We start from the raw sequence: 14,271 nt of genomic DNA on the forward strand, positions 1-14,271 counted from the left end.
CGTCTGTAAGCAAACACGCGAATCTACGAAGACTCGTTGTTTTAATACTTTTGCTTCTGATGATGAACATAGTATTTCTGAAAACTCTTTATTGTGTGGGCGATCAAAACAACCGCTCGCTATGTAACGCACATGTTTTCGTTTTTCTGCCCGGCGCTATTCTACGCATCTGCCACAGCACATTACATGCCTTGAGGATGCTCCTTCCACTACATGGCAATCTCGGTGTTTCTTTTTTTTTACAGCGAAAGCTGTCATGAGATCACTTTTTGGGTCACGCGCACTTGTTGTTATCCGCCGCCGCCACCGCTAGTGTCCGTAACCACAGCACGTGAAAATATGAAAAAAACCTTGCACGAATGACAAAGTGGGGCTTGAACCCGGGTCCACTGGGTTCCAGCCCAATATTTTAGCACTGAGTCACGCTGGTGATTGTAACTTGTTGTCAAACTTGCCTCGAGGCAGGCATGACCTAGCATCGACGACACAAAGGGGCTCGAAGCCGGGTCCGCTGGGTGCCAGCCCAGTATTCTACCACTGAGCTAGACCGGTGCTAGTGACTTGTTGTCAAACCTGCCTTAGGCAGACTTGATGTCGGGAACGCAATCACGTTACAACAATTTATAAAGCGTTTTATAACAGCGAAAGAACAACAAGTCGTCGCACAACGCAAATAGCGTAACGAGTGGGCTGTTCAATGCTCCAAACCATCACAAGAGCTTGTTTTTGTTCCCCTAATAACTGTGGCGCATACCCACTTCAGCCATAGTTCCTCATCGTCGCCAGCACTGAATGGACAATGGGCCCTAAATTCCTTGCAAGTGTTTAGCAGATACCACTCTTCTCAGAAGAATGAAAAAAATAAAATAGCGAATGCTGGCCCAGTACCATGAAGCTTATTATTGCCCTAGTGAGTACCAAGCAACTGTGCTTGCAGTAGTTGCCCAATGAGTGTTTCGATAAGGCTCTGAAAGGCGGCTTTTCCAGCTTTCACTGTGACTGTGCTGTGCCTACCGCGCAGGCCTGGCATTTTTTCAGGCAGTTTCAAGAACGGTATGGCTCTGTGACAGTACACCTTCTTGCCAAGAAGAAAGCCTATAGGTTCATCAGATATACTTCAGACCGTACAGGATACTTGGACGTCCCGGTGAAATCAATTGCGAGTTTGTACTGTCATGAACTTTCTCTGTTTCTATCTCTGTCTTTCTCTCTACTTTAGTAGGAAATCTCACTGGACGAGTGTCTGCCCAGTACAAGAAAACAAAAGAATACAAGGAAAAGAAGGCAGTTATTTTTTGGTTATTAGTTCAAGTTTGGCACGATCGGCCTTTTTCATTCTGTGATGGATTCCATGCCGCACGTGAATCATTAGGCGCAATAGAATTATTTTCTAGTACGTGCAGGCTACTTATTTAAAGCATTAAATCTGTTTTTGGCAGTTTAAACTAACTTCTCTTCTTAAAAAATAGCACAAAAGACACGTGGGCACAGCGGGAACACAACACGGACAATATTTACTACAACGCAATACCAAGAAGCTCGGCTTTGAATACTATACAGCTGTTCATGAAGGGCCATTGTACATACTCTATGGTTGCCTTTGTGTACCCTTCCTTCTTGTGGCATAAAGGCATAAATTATATGGAATAACAACACGTCACAGAGACCACTTTCCGCTACCACGCCTCATTTTTCTTCACTTTTTACAGTTCATTACCAGCGCTGCGAGCAAAAAGTTCCGAAGCACTCAGCATAGCGTAGCCACGAAATGCAAAGAGTAATAATGAGAAAACCTCGCATCGCTCAAGAAAAAAAAAGTTGTTATTGCTGGGCTCATCCTGCGAAAACCCCAGGAAGATGACAGGAAGTGAAAATATACCACGAAATGCCACCAGTTACACAATCTAAATTATCCAGCGCTCATGGTTGTCCATTTCCTTTCCTCGATGCCCGCAGGTGACACGCAACCAGGAAATTACTGAACCAGCTGAAAAGGAATGAAATCTATGTTGCTGTATAGAGTCTGGTATTGTTCGACTCAGCAATGAATAGTCCTCTTCATTGCTCTTTCATACTAGTCCACAGCATCAAGAAATCATGTGTCTCCTCTCCGACAAAGCTATTTCACATCCCGATGCAGAAAGAGCATTTCCTGCCCACATGTTGAAGAGAAAATGTTCAATGGCTCGTGAGCAATCCACTCATTTTTCTTGCCTGTTTTATTTCTATGCGATATTTTTGTCTGTTCGATCTTTGAAAAAAAGTACATAGTTTCTGTAGGCACGCCCTGTGTTGTCTGAATGTCTGAATGCATCAATATTTTAAGCTTTAGTACACTGTGCGTACATCGTGGTACCACCTGCGGTTTAACAACCGTCTTTATTTTTCGTTAAATCATTTGATGATTAGGGTACCAGTATTTTCAACGATTATTTCCTCATTTCTGAAGTACATCATTTTGTGATTATTAGTCTGAGACCCGTTAGCCGTTCAGATGCCGAACCCTAGTTCAGAGGCAGAACGCTTCAGTTTAATCAAAAAAAAAATTTCATTGAGAGAACCTGAGTTGAAAAGCCAAATTAACACTAACAAATGAATTATAGTGGTGAGAGCAGCTTGCTGTCGTAGATATTCTGATCTTTCGGTCGATTGCTTCAATTGGGCTAAGAATCGTGTCCAAAACCCTTAAAGAATGAGGTAAACGTCGATATCTTTCCTATGACTTCTCCCGAAGCAAAATACCTCACAAGAGACTTAAAGATGTCATTTTAGACAGTAATTATGAAAGTTGAATGAACTTTCAGTTGGTGCACTTATGTGGCTATGTCAAGTAGCAGAATGGAAGTTCTTCACGCGAAGAGATCTACAGCTTTGAGATACGGAAAAGCGCGCTAGTGGGCTTGAATAGCGAGTCACTAAGGCCCTAGCCTTCAATCTGTGGGTACGCAGGTTGAAATCTCTCCTCAAGAAGCAACCTCTTTCTTCCATTATTTCTCTCAGTGTTTGTTGTCTTGCCCAACACAATTATGCCATCCGGTGCAGGACAAATCGATGCACGTGCCCCTGGAAGTGTTAAAGTTGAAGTTGAAATTTATTTGAATAATCATAATGCGGGAACGCTCAGGCAAAAAGTGAAAATCAATCCACTTGAGAAGTGCCCGGGCCCCAAAACACAAAGCACACAAGAAGGGCTGCAATATACACTAACAAGAAATTTTACCGTTTCATATTGCAGGTCAACCTAGAGGTTGACCTGCATTAGAATGTTATAACATTATAATTATAACATTATAGCATTAGAATTATAACATTAGAAGGTTATATATTATAATGCGAACCGCTTTAAATTATTAAAGATACTCAGAAACACTAATACCACTTGAAGAACAAAGCACTCACGTCATGAAATGAAACACTCTCGTATATCGCGTATGCTGCACTGTTCCACATCTTGCAGAATCAGCCGAAGTTTGAGAACACGACAACTATTGAAGGGAAGAGAAGGAATAGGTTGGTAGTTACTGGGACCACCGGCGAGATAATTTACAGCAAAAGGTCTCATCAGAGATTAACAGCTGCGGCAGTGGAATAGTTGTCCACCACCACCGGTGTCGGCAAGCACTGCTGTGTAAAATAAAAATAAAATGAAATGAGAGAAAAATTTAAAAAACAGCGGCTACTCTGCTGACTTTCATCATCGACCACGTAGCACCATCCCTCTCACAACGGGTAAGGTTCCGTGCAATTAGCCTGGTATTCAATTTGAGGTGATGGCGTCAACCTACCCGACAGAAACTACCGGTGGTGGCTGTTATCTTTAGCTGCTACCCAGATCCCTTCTAGCCACTATAAGCAGCCACTCTGTGCTTTCGGCCGAGGTCCCACTGAAAGTGGCCCTGGTGAAGTCCGCTGGCGTACGCGGTGGCGGCGGACAATTACCGCACTGCCGCCACTGTTGTGATCTGATAACAGATTTCGCTTTGAAACATCTCATACAGATGCTATGTTGGCCAAGGAGATGTGTTACATATGCAAAATAGTATCTTAATAGATTGTAAAGAGCATCGTAGAAGAGTAGCGCATCGCATTGTGTGACATAACTAGGCGTCACACAATGCTAATCGCACTACGAGGGGGCCGTCAAATACTTCCAACCGAGTTAGATAAAGGCTCAGCCATAATTCTTCGTTCTCCTAAGCAACATAAAAAAGTACACATGAGGCGTCAAACATGGGCAGCGGGTACGTCCCTTAACCGAGGGAGAAAGATAATTCTTTTGCAAGGTGGTATGTTTGCTAAGATTTACAGTTGTCGTTGTAGATCATACAAGAAAGGCGCCAATCAATAAAGAAGAAAACAATGAATTAACAATGGTGCCGTATATGCCGTGTACCTATCAGCTCCAACAAGAGTCAAAAACTTACGCAGGAAGGAATGCTTTTTCAGCTTTCGATGTAATTCTTCTGCTTGTTGTTAACAGGCTTCTTGTTTTCAACCCACGGATTGCACATTACCTCCATCAAATGCAACTCCACCTTTAAAAACTTTTGGGTTTGAATGTTTCGCCATTGTTCTTCAGAGAATATCAGCGAAATTACGAATTGGGTCAGTTGGATTACGTTCGTGTTTGAAAACTTGGTTGGAGCGCACTGAAAAGATACGGACAGGTGTCCATGTCTTTTCTGCGCTTTTCAACAAAATTTTCAAACAGTGAATATCAGTTGGATATTTTACCATTAGGTAAGTTTTGTGCTTGTCAGCCTCTTCTGTCCGTGTCTTTTCATTGCGCTTCAACAAAATTTTCAAACAGTGAATATCAGTTGGATTGATATTTCACTATGAAGAATGTTCAAGAAAATGTCGATGTTTCTTTTATTGCATCAAAATACGACCAGTTCTAAAATTGCATGCTTGGTACTGGTTTTGGGATGATACAGAGTCGGGTTGTGCGTGATGGATAACACTTTTCAGTTAACAACGCCTCATTTACTCTGCCAACAAGAGACAGAAAAGCAGGGTAATTGCACAGAGTAGCACACAGCACACAAAGTGGCAAGAATGAAGGAGAGAACTAAAAACAGATGAGAGAGCGCTGCACGTGGCTTAGAATGTTCATAGAGAAAAAAAAAGTGAGCTGAGCGTCCAGCGCTGACAAGAGGCGTTCCTCACAGTTTTTTTTTTCATTTTTTTACAGCAAAAAATGCTATCAAAACACAACAGCAGTGGCAGTATAGGCTCGTTGTCTACCATCAGCGCCGCTATTTGTAACCACTGTCGCGGGAAGCAAGAAATAATTGAAACGAGCGAAACAATACTAGGAGCGTCAGTCAGCTACGTTTACCGACTGTCATCAGCGAGACAAGAGCACCTCTACGAGCAGGTAAAGTTCTACGCCCTTAACCCTGTTTTTCACTAACAATGGCGTCAACCTAGGCAACAGACACCGTCGGTAGACGTGGCTGGTTTGTTGCCGTTGCCACCACCGCCGCCGTCACTTATTATTACCTTTTAACTAGTAATCGTGTGTGAGCCTTTACATACAATGCACTTATATTTCCTTCGCGCTACGTGTTCTGTCCATGACCATTTCTTTTTTTTAGTTTCTGCTATGATGTCCATAACACCTGTTTAATCTCTGCTTTACTCTGATATCTTCTTGGCCCTTATGGTTACACCTATCATTTACTTTTCCATTGCTCGCTGCGTCATCACCAACTTAAGTTGAACCGTCTTTTTAATCCTCCAGGCGCGAAGGCAAGTTCACCGCTAGTCTATGAGGATCACACACTGGATTCTGAGAGAAGGCAAGCGGGTGAAGGGGAGAAGGAAGTTGAGTGGGCAGATGAAATTAGAAGTTTGCGGCTAGGAGCTGGCAGCAAGCACAGGACCGAGTTGACTAGCGGAACATGGGGGAGGCATTCGTCTTGCAGGAACCGTAGTCAAGTTGGTGATGATGATTATGATGATACGTTGTAGTGAAAGCTGTTATGCGATCCTAAAAAGCGCGCATCGTAGTAGTTCGCTACCGATCACCCGGCAGCCCATGTTCGCAAACAACCTCAGGTGAAATGAAAAGAAATGGTCAAAGGAATTTCCTGTTTTGACAGAATGAGAATTCAGGCCCTCTGCGTGGTACTCGAATATTCTGCCAGAGTGCCACGGTAGCACTGGATACCTCATCTCAAAATTGCTCTTTAGCACAGAATCAATATGCAGACTCCAAAGGAAAAGTTGGGCAGGAAAAATTATAAGCACTAAAGCGCTGACATCTTCGAACGTTGTCATTGTTGCCATTGCAATACTTCAAGGAAGCGATAAATATATCAATTTAAAACACCCAGCTTCTCACAGCATAAATCATAAACAAGTGTGCTCACGTGTTACAAACAAACTGAAAGTGATTGATGTTTCTATTAACTACTTTTGAGAAGGACACATTGCCAATTTACGCAATTTCCTGCAGGCGGAAAGGAGCGCTTGCAGACTTGTTTACTGGAGGGCACCGCCAGTAAACCGACTGTGATACGTGCGCACCGACTGTGATACGTGCGTGCTCAATTGCGACGGCTTGTTTACGCTTAACTCACAGTGTTTTAACGCGATAGCGGTAAAAAGCTCATTTCGCAGAAATTCGGGCGTCGGCGTCGGTGTCAGCGTTGGCATCGGCGCCGTTGGTTGGGAGCGAAAAATCGTCTTATTTTTGACCGAAAAAACAAGAACGATGCAAACGATATAAATAAATCATTAGAAATCCTGGAGCAGTGGGGTACTGCACCAGGGTTGTTTGGGTCCAAGTAAATATTGAACCCGGGTTGTTTGCGCGGCGATCGGATGTCCTACCACACGACTACGTCTCTGCTTCTGAAAACAGTGAACAGAACTTCCTCTGCTTGGAAACGCAGTGATAGTAGCTTACATTCTTCACAAACACACGCGTCGTGTATACACGTTTCACAATGCCACGTCACATATTGCAGTAATATTGCGTGGTACAAGCCTCCATTGCCAACGGGTGTTAGAATATTTGTTTATCATAATGGCAACGTGGTTGAAAGCCACTATACCCCTACAAAAGGCACACACACTATGGCGCCTAATTCCTCAAGGACACGTAGTAGGTGCATAGCAAAATCGAAAAATTTTAAGGGCCTAAGTGTTATAGTAGGCACTAGGAACAGAATGTTGCTTTTGCGTTCGACCCCTAAAGGTGAAGCTTTCGGGTCACTTAATTTTTTTTTGTTCTCACGAGGCAAAAATCTGACGAAACAAAAAAAAAAGCCAGGGGTTGATGCAGCATGCAGTGGGATTGCGAGCGTGTACAAAACCCGAAAGTTGAGTATCGTTTCATCATGGCGGCATCTATTAGATATATACGTGTGGTCTATGTCCAGAAACCACCATATGATTATGAGAGACGCCGCCGTAGTGGAGTGCCCCGGAAATTTGGACCACCTGGGGTTCTTTTGTGTGCACCGTAATCTGAGCACATGGGCTTACAACATTTCCCCCTCCATCGAAAATTGGCGGCACCCGAGTGGTCAGAGGTTTAAATGCATGGGCCCTCGGGAGGTTTTCCTCTAGACTCTGTATATGAATTTTATGCCTTTTACAAATGTCCTGTCGGGCTAGCAGTACCGTTAAGATATGTTATATAGCGTCATAGTAAACTGCCATTGCATTTTGAGACATTTCTTTGAGAAGCCAGAGCCCAAAGACGGTGAGATGCCGTAAAATAGATAGAGCCGGAACACCTGGAACACAAGCCGACGTTGCTCATCGCCCACTCAAGTGCTTGTGTTCGAACACCCACGAGTCCTATACCCACGTCACCTTCTCTTCTTTACCTTCTACTTAGTTTTTTACGTCTTCATGTATCGTGGTTGCACGTCATGCCATGTGTCGTCTTCCTCTTTTTGTACCTTGATTTTCTTCTCACCATCTGCACATGCCCCACACACTCTGTTTCTTCGAAGTTTGTATCTAGCATGTGTTAACGTACTCTAATAAAGGGCAATCAAGTGTTGAAATATCAGCGTATTGCACTCCACAATAATTTATTTTGTTTATGTGGTCCGCAAATACGTTTTTTTTCCTTTTTCAATAAAAATACTCGCACTACAGCTGCTAAGCGGCTGTCCTTTGCAACGCCTAAATGGACAAAGCATTTCGTGCATTTGAGGTTTCTCTGTCCATGCACCTCATGACACAAGTAAATTATTCTAAATGACCAAAATTTTCAGTCTACCGGCAGCGCAAAAGACAAGTTACGCTGTTCTTGTAAGTCATGGTAGCCGCCGTGAAAGCTAAGGAGTTGTTTGAAGAAATGGTGCTTTGAAGCTTCAACGTTTCTACGTAAACAAGACTAAAACGTGGGCATTTGACCATACAATTGCACATCATCACTTGGGAAAGATAGAAGCAAGAAAACAGACATCTACTAGATAACGATATGTCATTCGGCTCACAGGATTATATGACCAGGCAAAGGTGGTGGTGGCTGAAGTGACGTTGCATGATATCATACTTTTCCCATGTAACAAGCTCTGTCGGTACTTGGTAGCTCTGCTTTATATATGCTTGTCTCTTTATGGGCACAAAAACTGAAGATTGTTTGAACTCATTCGCACAACTTTTACGTACGGCATTTAATGGATTGAGAAGATAAATGGCGCTTAAAGTTTATCAGTTCAACTGTAGGTAACTTTGAATCAAATAATATTGTGTACCTGGTATTGCGATATGAGCATTGCTTTTTGTGTTCGTTATATATCCTGTGTATGATCCATTGCCGTCCTTATAGCATAGTCTTAAAATCAAGCCTTGTTGCTTAAAATGAAGACAGAATTTATGTCATGAAGAGTGAAAGAAAATGACGGCGTATATGTGATGCAATACTTTAAAAAGTGTGTGGGATAGAGCCCTGTATGTTACTTTCGGTATCCTCGTTTTTCGCGCTGTTTCGCGATGGTGACGCAATACATAGGGCATATTCTGCATTGAACAATCAAGTGTTTGCCTCGATCAAAATGTTTCTGCGGTAAACACAAAACTTTGCGAATGTTTTCCTGAAAACTGAGACCTGTACGCGAGCCAACTTGTCACAACTCCATTAGGACATATGCGATTGCTTAATTTATGACAAATGGTACGGAACGTTGACCATCGTTTCTTCGGATTGACTGAGCGCTTCAAATGCATTTGCGCAAACGATACAGAACCGTGGTAGTTGTAAGCACTCTGTCGGAAGAACCAGCAGGGTATTTGCTTGCCAGTTTGCCGGGTGGATGGCGAAATTGTTTGAAAGAGGCAAAGATGTGATGCATTAAAATGTCGCAATTTTGAACTGCGACGAAAAAAAGAACAGCATTTCAATGCAATGTCTAGCTATGGCCTCACACAAAACGAAAAATGCCATACCTTCGAACATAGCCACATTTGGGTAGTTACTGAGACATAGAAGACTTACTAGGGTACGTGATGAGGGCCTCTTGAATGCACTTGCGGGGAAGCAGGCTGAAAGGGTTCATACGGAAATAAATATTGTAAATATTCACACTTTGATGCTGGCTAGTGGTAAAAATTTATGCTCTTAGACATCAAAGTATAATATTGTCGTGTGGCTTTCTCTCTTTCTTGAGTGTTGATACTTAATCAATTACTTACCGTACTTCAGTGGCTCATCAGCTGGGTAAGAATGACAAGCTAGTTCGCAAACCGGTAATGAATAATCGGTCTTCAAGGCAAAACCAAACTGAAATGAAATACAACACGTTGAACTCGAAGCTAAGTACATGATTTTTTTTCAAAGTCCTATTACAATATATGATAACCATGATCAACGTGTACCAACGATGAAATCGGAGATCATTATCCTTTTCAACCTTCAAATTTCTATTCCGGTATAAACAAAAATTTGTTTTCAAACTTTAAATAAAACGTTCAAAATATTGGTTAGTCCACATGAACATGAATAAGAAATCAATATTTGAATAGAAAAGAAAAATTAGCTCAGTTTTATTTCATTACCTGCATTAGGTGATGTTACAAAAATTAACAATTGCAAAATTAAATTAACTAAAGTGACCCTGCATGTGTTTCCTCCAAGTTGTGATGTAGGGGTTTTTTTCGCTAAAATCTCCTTGGTAAAATCATTCTAAACCCGCATCATTCTAAACTTGTGATAGGCTCTTGCAAGTAATGACTTTTTTATGTAACTGCGCCAGGGAAGATATAAAGAAAAATAATGCTTTGTTTATCAACGTACTCGAGACAGCAGATGAGCTTGTTTAATTAAAGAGTGTGAAAGTTTGGGCTAGTTGGTATGACATGATAGTCATTGCGTGAGAACAGAACGATGACGAAGGGACGAGAAGCATATCGAACAGTTTGCATATTAGCTTACGAGTGATCTACTGTGAGTTGCGAATGAGGAATAGTATGCAAAGCGCAGTGAACAATCAAGTGATAAGTAATAAACAAAATGTAAGGGGTATATCTCGTCCAACATAATGAACTGAAAAAACAGTGTGTCAGCACCTTGTGCTGGCAATACGGTATACAAACATTCCCCTGGGCGACCACATTTTCTCTCGGAATGCGCGAATGCATAGATGCGTTCTCAAAGCTGCCCCGTCTGATATACTTGGAAAAGCCACTTACATCATAAGTGCAAGGTTCTTAGAAAGTTTAGGCTGGAAGAAATATTCTGGCCTTCTGGCCTAGCTTCAACAAAACATAAACAAAACCTTAATTGTGAATGTGGTAATGATGCATCTTTGCAAGTATTTCTTGTTTCGGTAAGGAGATAAAACATTTATCTAAATACAAAATTTAAGTATGACTGTGTTGGAAGCCAAGACATGGAGGCTTACCAAACGTTTTGCATTGGCTATAAGTGTACCTGGGGTTTTACACCCCAAAACCAAGATACTAATATGGGAAACGTCATAGTGTGGGACCGAGGCAATATTTATCATCTGGATATATTTAATGTGCACTGACATCCCACCGCACACGGGCCTTTCCAATATCGCCTCCTTCCAAATGGAACCACCGCTGCAGGGATAAACCCATGACCTTCCGGTCAGCAGCCGAGCATCTTAACTGCTGCTTTAGCGTGGCGAACTTTTGTCTTGCTTAAGACGAAAGTGTCAGATAATGCAACACGTGCTGTCAACTCAGCATTAATGCAAAAGAATACTCTTAAAATCTTGTCTGGTATCTAGTGCCTAATACATGGAGATTACCCATCATTGCCGCAATAATGGCAGAAATAGGCTGCAATTTCCACTCTGGTCCGTGACTTCATATAAAACCAACTGTTTGGCCGGGCCATAATATACGGTAAAACGGGTACAGGGCAGAAAAGAAGGGAAACAAAAGATAGGTCCCACATACAGTGCGAATTGATGATATTCGAGGCACGAATCAGAATGTTTGAATTGTCACAATAAAATTTGCACAACGTTAAGAGTCGGACGTAAATTATGCCGTACATGACTTCCATATCCTGATTATCATGTTTGGAGGTGTCATTTACCTTCGTAATATATTCACATCACGTAATATCAAAGTTGGTCTATGTGAAAACAGTGAAACGCCTGCGAGTGAGCTATGAACGTAGCATGTAGTAATTTGCTGCGTGACACGCTTTTCATGTATATCACGTTTGTACTACTGATATATCTTCGTCATTCATTCACATCACGTTATAAAAGATTTGATATATGTGAACCTTTGCAAAACGTGCACAAGCGCATTTTGAGCGTGGCATGTAGTCATGTTCTTACGTGACACGCATGTCGTGTTTTCCATATTTTCACCAGTCATATACCTTGATGATTAATTCACGTCACGTAATACAAAATTCGGTATATGTTAAGCTATCGAAACCACTGCAGAAGCAGCAAAACCTTGTCATTAAATCATGACAGTCATCAAATACATGGCATTCTTTTATTTTATGTCTAGTCTCTTGTGCTTTATGACTAATCCCTTAGTTTCGGAATATATCTCATTATCGAAACGGCCACATGAGCAAAATGTCGTAGGCGGATGGATAGATAGATAGATAGATAGATAAATAGATAGATAGATAGATAGATAGATAGATAGCGTCGCGACGAGAAGGCAGAGGTCGTATTTGAAGACGCTCACAAAGCAGCAGCCGGGCGGTCTTTTTATTTACCGCACGCCAGAGAGTTCCTCGTCTTTCTCGTTGTTGCGCCGTGCATAAAAGCATGCAGATGCGCGTATGCACTCTCGCCTTCGTCTGTCTCGTGCACGCACGTGACATTTGCCTTCCTCCAACAATGGCATCGTCCCGATGCGCACCCAAGGCGCTCTACTTAAAAAAAACGCACATATGCACCGGCACCCACAGGACAAACTAGAGTTAGCTGGACAAGTAGAGTTTTATCCGGATGACATGCACGATCTCGCATGAGCGGTTTCGGCAAATGGAACTGCAATCGCCGTCGGGAACAACTTCATAGTTGATGTCGTTCAATCGTCGGGTGACTCGATATGGGCCGAAGTATCGTTTTAATAGCTTCTCTGAAAGTCCGCGTCGACGTATTAGAATCCAGACCCATACCTTGTCGCCTGGTGTGTGGGTTACCAATTTATGTCGTACGTCCTACCGTTTCGCGTCTTTGAGTTGCTGGTGAAAAATACGCCCTCGGGCTAGCTGTCGGGCTTCTTCGGCGTGCTGACCAAATTCTTCGGCGTCAGTATGAGTCTCGTCACACTCGTGCGGCAGCATAGCGTCCAACGTTCTAGTGACTTCGCGCCCATGTATTAAACTAAACGGCGTTATTCCGGTAGTTTCCTGCCGGGCGGTATTATAGGTGAAGGTCACATAAGGCAAGATTTCATCCCAGTTCTTGTGTTCTGTGTCGACATACATGCAGAGCAAGAGCATGTCTGCATGGGTCTTATTGAGCCGCTCTGTTAGTCTGTTTGTTTGTAGATGGTACGCCGTTGTTCTCCGGTGAGTCGTACCGCTGAGCCTGAGAACCCACTCCAAAAGTTCTGCAATGAACGCAGTTCCTCTATCCGTGATGAGAACTGTTGGAGCACTGTGCCGAAGGACGACGTTTTCTATGAAGACATGAGCCGCTTCAGCTGCTGTGGCCCTCGGCATGGCTTTAGTTTCTGCGTAGGATCATTGTCGCCACCGACAAATAATCGGTGGCAACAATGATCCATCTGTTCCGTGTGGTAGAAGCTGGGAAGGGGCCCAGGAAATTCATTCCAATTCGGGCGAATAGCTTTGCTAGTACTTGGACGGGATGTTATAAGCCTTCCGGCCTGCCGGGGGGTGCTTTCGTCTTTGACAGGCGGCACAGGTTTGGACGTGATATATTTTACAGCAGCAGGTAGGTTCCGCCAGTAGTAACTGTTTTGCAGACGGGACAATGTTCGAGTGTAGCGGAGATGACCGGAGGTGACTTCATTATGGCAGGCTTGCAGAATTTGTTTTCGCAATGATGCAGGGACGACGAGCAAGTATGGGCTGCCGGTGGGAGAAAAGTGTTTCTTGAATAGAACGTCATTCCTTAAACAAAAAGATGGCAGTCCTCTCGCAAAAACTCGCGGCACTTCTTCACGTTGTCCTTCTAAGAAGTCGATAAGCGGAAGCAGGTCAGGGTCACTGCGCTGCTCTTGTGAAATAGTGGCCGCGTTGATGACTCCCTAGAATGCGGCGTCCATGGACTCGTCATTAATAGCGGCAGGCTCGACAGGTGACCGCGAGAGACAGTGTGCGTCGGTGTGCTTTTTCCCTGATTGATAAATTATGGTCATATCAAACTCTTGAAGACGAACGCTCCAGTGTGCTAAACGGCCGGATGTGTCTTTCAAGTTAGTAAGCCAGCATCTCTGACGACCTTGAATGAGCGGCCGTGCAGATATGGTTGAAATTTGAGAACCGCCCAGACCACGGCGAGGCACTCTTTCTCGGTAGTCGAGTAGTTATCTTCCGTGCGAGAGAGAGCTCTGCTGACACAGGCTATCACTTTCTCGGAGTTATCCCGTATCATTACGGCGCCCAGGCCTACATTGCTTGCGTCGGTGTGAAGTGCTGTTGGCGCTTCCTGGTCAAAGTGCACAAGAACTGAAGGTGTTTGGAGGCATTGGCGTAATTCGTTGAATTCAGTTCATTCCTTTTCGCTCCAAAGAAAGGGGACATCCTCTCGTGTGAGCCGCGTCAAGCCTTTGTGAGCCGCAAAAGTCGAAAAGTTGGCGATGAATCGTCGGTGTAAGCGCAGA

Source organism: Rhipicephalus microplus, chromosome 5 (genome assembly GCF_043290135.1).
Source record: "Rhipicephalus microplus isolate Deutch F79 chromosome 5, USDA_Rmic, whole genome shotgun sequence".
Classification (NCBI taxonomy): domain Eukaryota; kingdom Metazoa; phylum Arthropoda; class Arachnida; order Ixodida; family Ixodidae; genus Rhipicephalus; species Rhipicephalus microplus.